Source organism: Octopus sinensis, unplaced genomic scaffold (assembly GCF_006345805.1).
Source record: "Octopus sinensis unplaced genomic scaffold, ASM634580v1 Contig10964, whole genome shotgun sequence".
Taxonomy (NCBI): Eukaryota; Metazoa; Mollusca; class Cephalopoda; order Octopoda; family Octopodidae; genus Octopus; species Octopus sinensis.
In genome coordinates, this window is record NW_021832231.1 from 45,532 (window position 1) to 60,148 (window position 14,617).

General features: G+C 42.8%; 1 pseudogene; it reads left to right on the forward strand.

Moving 5' to 3' along the window:
* Window positions 1-12,397: 12,397 nt before the first annotated feature.
* On the forward strand, window positions 12,398-14,316 carry LOC118761250 (annotated as a pseudogene).
* Window positions 14,317-14,617: the final 301 nt, after the last annotated feature.

Here is a 14,617-nt window from a genome sequence, read left to right on the forward strand (position 1 = left end):
AGGCAATTCGCAGATCAAGTTTAACAGCCACGTGAGGATAGAGCATCCTTTGAGAGAAAGACAGTTCGGGCCGCGTGTACGGCAGCTTCACAGCCGTTCGCGATCACGACTCCCAGTTGAAGTGGTGATAGCGGTGAGTAGATTTTGGCCTGCGGTCGTTTGAGAAATAAGGTAGTGTCCTGGCGTAGTCCGTCTATGCCCCCACCAGTGTTCCCTCTAAGCGAGTGGTAGCTATGCGCGCTGGGCACATTGCATTGTGCAGCGTTATAAAGTGACGTGTGCAAAAAATTTTTGGGGGGGGAAAATTTTACAATTAAAAAACCAATGGTTAAAAAAATAGGTCTAGTCAATTGGATATTCTCTTCTGTTTTTATTTTGTATCCAAAATTTGTATACTCGATCAAGATCCACTGTATTCCCACTTGTTAAATAGAACTTGATTCGCATGATCATCTCCAATGGTCAATCTCAAGTCTATTACGTAGTTTAGTTTTGATACAGTTCATCAAACTAAATCCACGTTCAGCATCAGCACTCGACGCTTGAAATGTGCCACAAATATCCCAAATGTTGCAGTGGCTGAAAATTTTTTCTCCGCTAGTATATAGTAAATTACATCTTCAAATGTTTTCAAAGCACCAGAGTGCAGTTTTTCTTTTAAAATAAACTTGAGATCTGTATATTCCGACTGCAGTTTTATGAGTGGGACTTCTGAAGAGAGTAATTAAATTTTTTTTTTCGCTAATTTAATTATCAGAGAATTGCTCTTCTCCGCAAGGCTACTCGCGTTCAAAAAACCCAACGGAGGAATCCGCCCCATTGCGGTCGGAAACTATTTCAGAAGACTCGCAGCGAAGATTGCTTCGACCTCTGAGCCGCCCACTCGGTGCGGAGTTCTTCCCAGAACAAATGGGTGTTAGTATCCAGAACGGATGTGAGGCAGCGGTTCATGCAGCAAGGCGTTTCTTCACACAGAAGAATACTGCAAACGAATGCATTGGAATCAAATTGGACATAACCAATGCATTCAATTCTCTCAGAAGAGACTCCATTATGGAAAGTGTTGGAAGAGGGCTCCCATGCTTTTCCCTCTTGTTAAATTGTCATACGGAGAAGATACGTCTCTGGTTTTTGATGATGAAATCATTAAATCAAAAACTGGTGTCCAGCAGGGAGATCCGCTCGGACCCCTCTTATTTGCCCTGACAATTGATGATGTTGTGAGATCAATTGACGCACAACTAAATCTCTGGTATCTCGACGATGCCACAATTGGAGGATCTTTCGAGGAAACATACAACTTTACGTCAAGCACTTCCCGCATTAAAACACTTGGGATTGGACATCAACATTAACAAATCAGAGTTAATAAATGTCTCATACTCAAACACCGACTTTCTCTCTATCAAGGAGTTTTTCAACGAACTGCTTCCCGGGATCCCGACTGTGCCAGTTGATAAACTATATTTCCTTGGATGTCCACTCAGTGAAGACGAACTCAGGAACCATCTACTTTCTAAAAATGAAGAATTATCTCGCCTCGCAAAAAGATTGTCATGCCTCGACTCTCACACATCCTTCTTCCTGATGAGAAACAACATCGGACTACCCAAGCTTTTATACCTACTGCGAAGTTTCACCTGCCACGAACATTACGACAGTCTACTTTCGATAGACAAATCTCTCAAACAAACTGTTGAGTCACTAATCAACGTCCGCTTCGACGAACTCGGTTGGAAGCAATGTAAGCTTCCCTCTGGATTTGGGGGTGTCGGTCTAAGATCGGCGCTGGAGGTCGCGTACCCGGCATATCTTTCGTCTCTCTCAAGCTGCAACCATTTGACACGGCAAGTCCTTCGTCCACTATTGGACTTCGCTGGAATGAGTCATTTGATGAAGCTTGCCGGGATTGGAACGGGTCAGGACTCAAAATCCCCGAAGACACAACGAAACAAAGGAACTGGGATAACATTGTCTGCTCCAAAATTTCAGAAGGGCTTAAAAAAGAAGCAAATCAACATCGCCTTGCTTGCCTGGTGTCAGCCTCAAGTGGAGGGAGCGGAGCATGGCTTGGTGCAATCCCTTGCCCAAATCTCGGGACTTTTTTGGACGACGATTCTTTGAGGATTGGAATCGGACAAAGACTTGGACTAGACGTTTGCCAGGAGCACCGATGCCGCTGCGGGAAAACGGTCGATACGAAGGGATTGCACCCGCTATCCTGCAGGAGATCCGCCGGAAGAGGACCACGTCACGCCGCTCTGAACGACGTGATCGTCAGAGCTCTGAAGGCTGCAGGCTTCCCAGCACAGCTTGAACCAGTGGGTCTCGATCGAGGTGATGGAAAGAGACCTGACGGGATGACTCTTTTCCTTTCAACTCCGGACGATCTTTAGTCTGGGACGCAACTTGCGTCGATACTTACTCAGCACGAATCTCCTTAAATCGGTTCAGACACCTGGAGCAGCTGCCTCAATCGCGGAAAACCTTAAAACCAAAAAATATTCCTTCCTCCTCGGGACCGCTACAGATTCACCCCTGTTGCGGCTGAGTCATCAGGAGCTGTTGGCCCAGCGACTGCCGAGTTCTTGCGCGAACTCGGAAGAATGCTCGCCACAAAAGAAAATGATCCTCGTGAAGGAGTATGGCTAAGACAAAGGATCGGAATAGCCATACTCCAAGGGAAACTCGCTTTCCATACAGGCAGCGGGCTTCCTCAATTGATTTCTCAAATCATCTCTTCTCTGAATTTATTAACTGACATTATTAATATCGATAATTAGATAAAAAAAAAAAAAAAAAAAAATTTACTCTAACGATTTTAATTTGTGTCTTTAATTTTAATCTTTGTTTTTAAAATAATCCGTTATTTTAATCTCTGATTTGTACTTTTCTTTATTAATTGATTATTTTTATTTTTAAGTTTATAAAATGCAGTTAATATCTGTGGAGCAAGCTGCAAAAATACCATCTTCCATCTCATCAATTGAAGAAATTAGTTTCTTAGTAGATTGGCATTTTTTAACACCGTCATATAACGTCGCGTCATTTTCTATACCAGAGATTTATACTGATATAATTTCCTTGACACTTTCTTCGATCTTTTCATCATTTATTTCTTTATTCAACTCTTTCTTCATTTTTTTGACACCAGCACATAGTATACTGTTACTTCATACAGGGGATTACAGTCGGATTTTTCACAAATAATCCCATCAGGGGTTGCACTGTTAATTGACTAGCACACCGAATAAAAATAACCGCATAAAAAACGTTAGTAAAGTTATCTCGCTGTGCAAACCCTTCCTGGATGCGTTTTATTAATCGCTTCAAGTCTCCCTGTTCCGCGATATGAGATAGAAATTGATTCCAACTTTTGAAAAAAAGATTTTAAAATTCCAATCACTCAAAAAATCGTCATTCAGATTTTATAGTGTTCTGAGTTAAAATTGAGAGTTTTCATTGGTAATGCAAATCAGAAAAGATAGGAAATTATCTTTGGACAACTGTTTCGTACCAAAAAGACATGCCGTTTCACAGGTGGCGATATTGACCTATCTCAAAAGTAGCCTTCGTGGAGTCAAACCTACGATGACCGCACTTAGCCATCTTTTATAGGTGACATTTGTTGCTATTTATTATACTATTTAATTAATTAGAATAAACAAATAATAATGTGTAAACAATCAATTATACCAGCGTGTTTGAGCGTTGGCTATTAATTGTTTTAATTGTGGTACATTGTGGACGTTTTAGATTTTATTTATCTATTTTCTGTTTATTTTCACTATTCATTATTATTATGTTTATTGATTCTTCGAGTCTTCTCTTATATCAAGGAGTCGATTTGTAGGCATCTATAAATGCTGATAAACATTATTAACAATGATTAGTGCATTTTTTGATTTGTTTTTTATATAAAGACAGTATTGTTAAATACGATCTGTTGATTTTTATTTTGTATACTCTTTAATTTGATCTCTATATGTTCTGTCTACTGTTTCGAATGCCTACTTATGAATATTGCTAATTTTAAAACAAATTCACTTACAATGTTGAAAATCTCTATCAAAACTCGATCTATTCTTCACTCTTAAAATATCTTCGTACATGGCTCTGCGATGAATAACAGATAATCCTGTTTGGGAGTGGGTGACTTCATCCCCAAGTAAAGTTTCTTCCCCGTACGAGAGGTAGCTGGGCAATCTTTGGAGCCCTCTCGGCGCATCCCTCCACTAATCGGTCCCTCCTGACGCTGTTGAAGGCAATTCGCAGATCAAGTTTAACAGCCACGTGAGGATAGAGCATCCTTTGAGAGAAAGACAGTTCGGGCCGCGTGTACGGCAGCTTCACAGCCGTTCGCGATCACGACTCCCAGTTGAAGTGGTGATAGCGGTGAGTAGATTTTGGCCTGCGGTCGTTTGAGAAATAAGGTAGTGTCCTGGGCGTAGTCCGTCTATGCCCCCACCAGTGTTCCCTCTAAGCGAGTGGTAGCTATGCGCGCTGGGCACATTGCATTGTGCAGCGTTATAAAGTGACGTGTGCAAAAAATTTTTGGGGGGGGGAAATTTTACAATTAAAAAACCAATGGTTAAAAAAATAGGTCTAGTCAATTGGATATTCTCTTCTGTTTTTATTTTGTATCCAAAATTTGTATACTCGATCAAGATCCACTGTATTCCCACTTGTTAAATAGAACTTGATTCGCATGATCATCTCCAAATGGTCAATCTCAAGTCTATTACGTAGTTTAGTTTTGATACAGTTCATCAAACTAAATCCACGTTCAGCATCAGCACTCGACGCTTGAAATGTGCCACAAATATCCACAAATGTTGCAGTGGCTGAAAATTTTTTCTCCGCTAGTATATAGTAAATTACATCTTCAAATGTTTTCAAAGCACCAGAGTGCAGTTTTTCTTTTAAAATAAACTTGAGATCTGTATATTCCGACTGCAGTTTTATGAGTGGGACTTCTGAAGAGAGTAAATTTTCATATTTTTTCGCTAATTTAATTATCTCCTCTTTTCCAAATTCAAAGTTTGTCTGATTTTGAATTGCTTGAGTGTCAAATGCTACCCATTCTTGATTGCAATGAAAATAGATTTACTGTCACAACTTGTAAGTTTCATTATGCTAGCAAAAACTGTTTTGTGATAATTTATCCCCGTAGGACGATATTTAATATATATAATAAGCATTTTGGTTACGGATATATCTGTGCTTTCGTCCACAATGAGTGTATGGAACCGAGACTCTCTAATTTCCTGCATACATATCTCTTTGACCACGTAGTCGATGCATTCAACAAACTCAAATGCATAATTTTTACTTCGCCAGCTATCAGGAAGTTCTACATATTTTGCCATATGATCATGTATATTCATAACAGAAAGTAATGAAGCATTCATGGAGAGAGCCAAAATAACATTGTCAATGAGAATTTTCACTTTTTCAATTTTACTTCGTGCACGATCACTCATTTTGAATCTCATCTGTCGGTCATCCTTAGACTCTGTGAGCAAGCAGCTGATTCCAGTTCCTGCTCGAATTCTTCTTAATTTTATTATTGAATCTGAATGAATTTTATGGGTAATATGTCTCTTCAGATAATCCAATTTCCATATATCCCAGGTTTTTCCACTCGCAAAATCACAAGTCGCTTTAGCGTCGCCACATATTTTACAAACAACTCCGCAGTCTTCGGAAAAACTAAAAATATCACCCAGTTGCACATGTTGGGGAATTTTTGAATCTGGTGTTAAGGTTTCGACGTACTCTATCAACCATTCCGGCTTAAAAGAAGGAGAATTTTTCTTAAGTCTCATATCAATATTATAGACACGTTTTCGTTTTGAAATGAAAATAAGAATATATAAATTCATATAAAAAATTAAAAAAATAGCAATTTTTAATATTATACTTTCTACTGCGCAGAAAAAAATTTCGCTGCGCAGCAAGGTGCAAACTGCTGCGCGGCCGCGCACGCGCGCAGCTTAGAGGGAACACTGGCCCCCACAGCTGCTTTTCCAGAATGATTGAATTGAACGCTTGATTTCCTCGTTCGTCAGAGTTAGAACTGGAGTGTCTCTTGGGTGTTCAAGAAGTCGGAGGTCGACGGGAGGGTCTGGATGTTTGGTTTTCGGCTTGCCGAGAACGTCGGGGGCTGGGAGTAAGACAGTGTCGTCGATCATGACAGTGCGGATAGCAGCTCGGATGTCGCCTTCAGCCAGCTTGTTACTGACACGTTCATTCAAGTTCCGCCCGGCGTTGTAGTCACTTCTATTCCACTTGTGCTCGAACATCCAACATATTAATAGTCTCTGACTTAGTATTTCCGAGTAACAAGATCCATTCACAACAGCTATAAATATTACTATAAAAATTTAAAACTTGTATAGCTAAATTCGATTATTTATTATATTATGTCACATGGGCGACTATGTCGCTATGGGCAGCCAGTCCTTTTACGTGTTTCTATGGAAACCGCAGAAAAGGTATTAAATATTGAATATAGCAATTTATATATGGAAGAGTGTAGATTAATCAATTATTCTAATTTAAAATTACATTTGAATTATCTTTTAAAAATGGCTTACCCAAAGTATATTAATTTTAACAACGTGGTTACTCACACTTTGTGATGTCTGGGTTTAAGGGTTACGTCAGAAATATGAACGAATACAATCAATTAAGAAGCGTTAATCGGGATATTCCGGAGGATATGAATGCTCGAAGCAAACACCGGTTGGCCAAAAAGGCTTCCAATTTTTGTCAAAAATGTCTGAAGAATCGTCAGCAGAAACATCATTTAATTTCGAGTTTGGGTTAGGGTTAGATTTTGAATATTTATGTTGTCACTTGCCAACGTTAGGGTTAAGATTAGGGTTATCTTGTATGCTGCGTAACTTATAAAACGTGGACTAATTCTAACTGGGTTTAAGCTACAAAGAAAAAAATTAAAAACTTAAGGACCATCAGAATATAATGAAATGAAAATTAAAAGTATTTTCACTCTTTTTTTTAAATGTTTATTTGATTTTTGCAAATTCAAATTTGTAAATAATTAGTTGAAATATGTGGAAGGATGCCTAGGAAAACGAAAGACACCTAATTATGATGATTTCGTCGGATATCCTCTCTGCATGGCTGAATGATGTAAATTCCGTTTTGTCAGTGTTTATCTTCAAGAAACATCTTTGGAAAATGTTATCAGGATGTTCATTTATGTATTTGAGAAATTCAGAATCATCCAATACAAGGTCCAGATTATTAATCAACTCATAATATTGTCCTTTGATAGATGATCTGAAATCTCTTAGTGCAGCCTTAAGATAAATAATAGAATAGGAAACAACGAATCTACTTGTGGAACTCACTTGCTTCACAGACTACCGAACAGCAAATAATTATAGCCGCAAGGCGTCTAAAGACATTCCCAACAGCAATGGGTCGTATTCCACAATCATATCGTGGAGAAAAGTAAATCCCTTGCAAAAGGAGGGATCTCACCAGAGATAATTCTATAGGCACATGATGGCCAACATTAGGCTCTTACCGTCTTAGCAGTTACCGGAGAAAGAAGGTCCTTGAGATGGATGGGTTTCATACCATCAATACCACCACTGCTACTGAGGGGGAAAGAACTGAGAGCAGCAGATACTTCTGCTGAAGTGACGGAATATGCGTTACAAACGGAACCAGTGACCAACTCAGGAATTTCGGATAGATCGTCCGCGGGGTGTTTTGAACGTAGTTGACTAAGAACCTTGTCCGAAGGTGGGGCAATAGATGAGTTTGAGCAGATAACACAGACAGCACTGCGTACATCGCCTTGCAGACTGTTCGGTCACATTCTCAAGATGGACCTGGATGTCCCGACAAAAGAGGCTTTTGAATGCTATTGGTGCAAAGGGTGGTCGTGCGGCACAATTGAACTTTAATTGTTTTTTATGTATTCTCGGCAGTGCTGATAATAATAATTCCCGAAGGCTGAAAGGGGAAAAGTAAAAAATATAGAAATCTCGAGATATACGCATCGTGGGATTAAAGACAATTACAGGGGACGTTCCTCTCTCTTCGTCCACCGTAGTCCAGCAGGAGTCTGCTCTATTCTTTCTTCCCTTCCATAATGCGGACAAATTTGAAATTGTGAACATTCATCTAATTTCAATTCTATTCACTGCCCCAACTTCCAAATTATTCTTACCGACGTCCGAATTACAGCCAAACTTTGGGAATAATGGCTTCGCGCCTGCTCTGCCGCCACCGACGTCACGGAATCGATCTGATCCGACAGGGAAGTAGTTGTGGGTCTTTTCATAGTATAAAACTATCATCTGCCACCGCGGTGACCAAGTTGGACGCCCTGCCTATCCATAAACTCGACAATGGCACTTCAATCAGTATAAAACAAGGCTTTGCGCACAATATCTGGGTGTCTGAAATCAACCTTAATTGATAACCTTCACTGTGAAACAAACTTTTTCCCAATTGAAGATCATTTAAATATGAGAGGAGCGCAATTTTTATTTGCATCTCGAATTCCCTATCATTCATGTTCTGCCCTAAATGTGCTAATTCTCGTTCAGTGTAGACCCCGAATCTATATTCCCGGATCTTTGCTAAAATTGATGGCCTGCACCAATGTCCATATAAAGAGAATTCACGATTCGACATCTACGTCAGCAATTCTTAAGCTGATGTCCAACTCTGTGCCCAATAAACCTTCGTGCTGACGAACACACAACTGCTCATCTATTCCGCTGTCCCTGTCTTCTTTCGTTCCGCAAAAATTTGTCATTCACTTCCCGGAGGTCCTATGAAAGTAACCTGGGAGGGCGCTGTTGTTTCTGCAACCTGCTGGTCTCATAATCTAATGTGAGATCGGGGTTACTGAACAACAACAACAGCCAAACCCAATCTGACGATTTTCCGTGCTCCCATGAGTATTTCGAAGGCTCACTGTCTGGGAAAATCTCAAATCTATCCAGTGATTGAGAAGCTCAAAGACATCAAGCCTCATGTGGCTCTTTTCCTTCTCTGAAACTACTTATCCGCCCCTAGATCCTTTACACGTTTTCACAGGGGTGACTTTCTTTCGGACAATGACCATATCCTCGGGGTTGTTAAAAGCTCACTCTGCAATCTGGCTTTTGATTATCCCGGCTGGACTCAGACATCTTTATCTCTGCGCTGGGGTGGCCTTGGCATGAGATTTTATTTCGACCTACCCCTTCCGGCATTCCTATCCGCTTACTCTGCTTCTTGTTCTCTCTCAGGCATGGTTCTCAGAAACTTTCCCAAACAGAAATTGTCTAAAGATTACTCTTGTGAACGGTGTGAAGCTCTGTTTGTCCGAGGCTGCCCAATTCCCCATCTATTTAGCGGTAGTGGGACGACTGACTCTCCAATTCCTGATTAAGTAGTATTATAGATAATCAGAATGTTCTGTTTGAATGTGCCCATACAGTCATTCCTGTATAAACAACTGCCAATGAGACTCAATTACTTCCACACAAATGACAAGTCTGTGAGAGGGAGACCCAGGAATCTCTGAAAAAAGGTAATAATTAAATGAAATTTATGATTTATTTAGTGAAAATATAAAAGGGCAATTAAAAGTGAATGGGTTGTTGTGGGGTTAAGTCGACAGCTTGTTGGAGTGTGATAAGCATATGGGGGGCCATCATGCTGGTTCGGCCATGTAAATCAACATTAGTGTCTCCTGGGGATATTCTTTAAAATTGAATCGGTGGCTCTAATCGAGGACATAAGCATTGACGAGAGTGAGTTTATTCTTCAGGGAGATTCTTACATAAGTCAGCAGTACAACGTGACTGCAGTCAATTGCTTCATTGCCGCCGGGATGTACCTGTTTCTACTCGTGGCACTCATCATTCACTATAACCTTAACCTCCGACGCAAAACCACAAGAACTGATTAATCTTTTAATATTTTCTTTACTTTTCTTGTCTCCTCATCTTAGGTGTATATACTCCCTTGAAGTAATAAGGGGACACCCCATTCATAGAGACGGTCTCCTTATTGCTTCTCTTATGCCACCACCCACTAAAGACTGATTTGTTAAGACATTTTATTCACCAAAGGACAGGGTAAGCCAGTCAATTACAATCCCCCATTCATGTTGCAAGCAAAGTAGATCCTTCTGAAAGGATCGAGCTGCCCACAATGATCGGACTGAGACGACAATGTCCTAGGGTCAGAGTTCTGATTTTGTAGATAAATTTGTGTAAAGATTAAATTATAAATATTTTTGTTGATGTGGGGCCTGTCAAGTCTGAGTGTCGTCAAGTCATTTGTACGTTTGGAGTCCAACTTTTGTGCCCGTCCGCGGTATTGTTGTGCATTATATATCCAAGACTGCCCAAACAGGAGTGTAGGAGTGACCCCGACTACTACAAACCACGGAGTCCCTACCACCAGACTGACCGGAACTGGCACTACAACTATTTCCCCCGATTCCACACAGGGGGACTCCTCCCACGACTGAAGGACCACGTGGAATTGAAATCTCTGCCGGCCTACCGAGACAACAATGTCTGGACAAATGAGAAGGCTATTTTTGGACAGAATGACTACATTGGTCTGCCCTGCCCAACATGTTCAGATATTTTAGGAGATGGGGATGTCGAACCAAAGGATCTGATCAGTGGCCCTCCCCATCTGATCGGATTTAAAGGACGGGAACTGCTGCGACTGATTCGACTGCTTAACTTTGAGGGACTGAAAATAAAGCACTTTGAGCCTGCGAGATATCACAATATTTGCAAGCGAATTCGCTATTTGTACAAACACGACAACATGCGGAAGAAGGGGTATGTGCGTGGCCGGCCAATGGGACATTACCCAATCGACCCCAAGAAACATCATTCCGTTGCCAGGGCTAAGTAATTTCACTCTCCTTTAATAATAAAATGTTCAATGTCCTCTAATAATGCGCGTAGGCAGTGCATCATCTTTTCTTTTTAAACGACGATTGCCACAATTTCTTACAAATGGTTTTGTGTTTCCACACAATTATTCTCTTCTTTGGAGTGGTAAAACATTCATCGATAAATCAGTCAACACAACCAATTATGGGGACAGCAGAAGAACGGAAATATCACTCAGTCTATTTAGGACTGGCATTCGCTGTCGTCATTTTGTGTATGATTTTTTACACTTTGGGGTTAGCAATTATTCTTCATATTTAAGACAGTTTAGTAACCGAATTCTGAATGCTCGCAGTGACTGGGGGACTTGATGCACTTTACATTATTTTAACAATGCCTAGTGCTACTAAGAAAGAATAGGAGATTAAAGTCAATGCCAGGCCAGCATCTGCCTCTTTAGGAGATAGGAGAGTGAAGAGTCCACCAAATAATGAACCACCAACAAGACCGGCCAATACTGAGTCCACGCGTTGAAAATGACTCGCTCAAAACTCGGGCGTGTTCTCATTACTCAACCGAGTGGAATACCTGATAGGACTGTGAGGATAGTCAACGTGGAGGACAGCACTCATAGCAGAACTCCCCGTTTGTGGGCGTGTCCGTACAATCGAGTTGGCAAGCTCCACGTAGACTTGGATTGAGCCAATCAGGAGTACTTGCATGCCGTTTATTGTTGGCGAGGATATATTCGTTCAAACTAGTCGGGGATGTCGTGTTGGGGAAGGATATCTTCACAGTCCTCCCTTCTGTCAGGGGCACGTTCTGTCTAATCTGCAGTCTCGTCCACACTTCCACGTTGTGGGCATTAAGTGGGACGTGGACTGGGCTCTCCATTCGCAGTTTGGGGGTTCCCTTCGACTCCCCCAACTCGACTCCAAACGTGAGGAGAATGGCCGCATAGTCATAGTTGGGGACAATCCTGAACACATTGAGCTCCAACTCGAGGCCGGACCCCCGTTCTCCATACTGGGATTAGAATAACAGTTACTCGGAGAGACATGTTGCACGACTGGAGGGATTGACTGGCTGTGCACGTCTGGACGATGGCATTCCCCCGAAATAACAAAACTTGTGCCTCACCTCCGAATTGGTAAACTGGTTTATCGAAATGGAGAGTGCCAAATGTCCACAAACCTGTGGTCAGTCCAACTTATTACCGCCGGCGGAGTAAATGATGAGGAAAGGAATGAGTACTTTGAAGAGAGTCCCGCACTTACACACAATGGAGGAGGACGAGAGAGGCCGCGCCCGACACTCGATCCAGTCTTCATGTCCATGTAGATGCATGTTACTTGGTTACTTCTAATTTTGTTTATTTTAATTCATTCTATTTAAATAAAATAGACCACTGATTATATGGACACTTCTCATCCAAAGTGGTACCCCTCAATCCCCCAATTGCTTACATGTAATCATGTCTCATTAATCCACCTCAGCCCCCAATTCCCTGGGAGTCCGAGCCTGGTTCCGGGACTACTATATTTGCAGTAAACAGAAACTATTAGAAAAGTAGTATTGGCGGATTGTCGTAGAATTGGCTTGTCTCCCCCCTCATACCCTGACCAAATGTACGAGTCGTTGGTGGAGCGGGCAAAGAGAGTGCGGGATGAGAGCCAGTCCTTCCTCGAATGCATAAAGCAGTTCGTGCTGAGTTTGTCGGCCACAATCCAGGCCCAACAAAAACTATACCAAACAACATTCTCGCAGGACTGCCTGTTCAACTCCGTGCACGTGGAAGAACAGCCGCTGGGACTGCGCCTTGTGCAGAACGGGAACAAGTTCATTGCCCTCCTGACATTCGCGATCGACTCACTAGAGACGATGTGCGACAAAACAATCCCCGACACCCTCCAGTCGATTGGGCAGTGCGAGACGTGCAGGTGGGAGGAGTGCCACAGTTTAGACTGCGGTGTGGGGGGTACGAGGGGGAGGAGAGGGCAGTCCACCTGGGGGAGTATGAGGCACTCAAACTGACTGTGAGTGAGAAGGTGAAGCAGTTGGAACTCAACCAGTCCCGAGTGTTTCGTCGGACGGTCGAGTTTTACGAATATGGGATAATTAATTACATCTCCTCCTCCAACAAGGACATTTCCGGGTGTGTGACTGCCCCCCTCCTCCACATGCAGGGACTCCCTGATTTGTGACTTTATATTTAAATTGTAATAAATTAATAACCCGCGTGTGTTGTGGTTGATGGCCGACTTTGACCCTCTCTTCATCGAGGAATATCTCTCCATCTACTACAACAGACTATTCCCCTACTCTGAATTGTATCGCTGGCTGTCCTATGGCCAAGGTATGCCCTTCCCACATTCCAGCCACCTTCCCCAACAGGGAGTTTTCCTTCATTCTGAAAGACGACGTGTATGTCCGACACCTCTCCTTCGCCAACCCCGCAGAAATGCAGACAGCAGTCGCCCAGCGGTGTCCGTGGAAAATCGACATTGGGGGGGTCTACAACGTCCGCCCGAAGGACCACAAGGCTGTCCGACCGGGGGCTGTGCAGGTCGTGGAAAAGGAGTTGGTCTTCGACGTCGACTTGACTGACTTTGACGATGTCCGGAAGTGCTGCAAGTATTCCACTCCCCCATTCGTAGAGGGGCTGCCGTCTGTCGGGTTTGCTGGACTTTGCTCGTCATGGCTGCCAAAATACTCAACTCCGCCCTCCGAGGTCTCCTGTCCGCGTATTTCCAGAGGATTTCGGGTTCCGTGACCTGCTGTGGGTGTACTCGGGGAGGCGGGGAATCCACTGCTGGGTGTGCGACAAAACAGCCCGTCAACTGTCACAGCGAGCTCGCGGTGCAGTGGCCGAATATCTTTCATTGATTTCGGTGGACTGACATTAATATTCTCAGGGCAACGAGAACAACAAACACAAAGTGCAGTTTGGGAGGGAATGTGTGCTCCACCCAAGCATAACTCGAGCCCTCACCACAATCGAGACATATTTCACGGACTATGCCCTCGTTCGGCAGGAAAGTTTGCGCACGGAAGAGGACTGTCGCCTCATTCTGGACTTGTTCGACAACCAAGGTGTCTTTATTCGAATAGTCAGAATTCACCGACCAAATGTTGGAGGAACTGAGCTGTTTTGAGGGGAGTGTCCGCAAGTGGAGACACATTGAAATGAGAGTGAACAATGCCGAGTCCGCCAATTGGAAGAGAGGACTCGTGGAAGCCAAGCTGTTGTTGTGCTACCCCAGATTGGACGTGGAGGTGAGTCGGGGACTCAACCATCTCCTCAAAAGTCCCTTTTCCGTCCACCCGAAGACGGGTGCCTACTCTGTGGTATTGTAGGGCGAGTGTGTGTCCCCATCGACTTTGATGTGATTGACACCTTCGACCCGACGACTGTTCCTATTGTGGGGTTGTGTTTGTGTTCATTCTCTCAGAGATCTTGTCGATGCACTGCGAACGTCTGTTGAAGGTGTATTGATTTGACGTATTTTGAGGGAAGGGCAGGACTCCTCTGGACAAGTCTCTCTCCTTCTTCCGACGGTTCGTGAACGGGCTGGCGAGGACAGATGTAGTCGAGGGAGGATTGGACTTTTAGTTTTCACTTTTGTTTATGCCTGTGTGACATTTGATGTGGTTAGCGACACGGTAATAGAGCGGAATAATCAATCTGAGTGAGTATATATAAATGTGGCCGATCACAATGA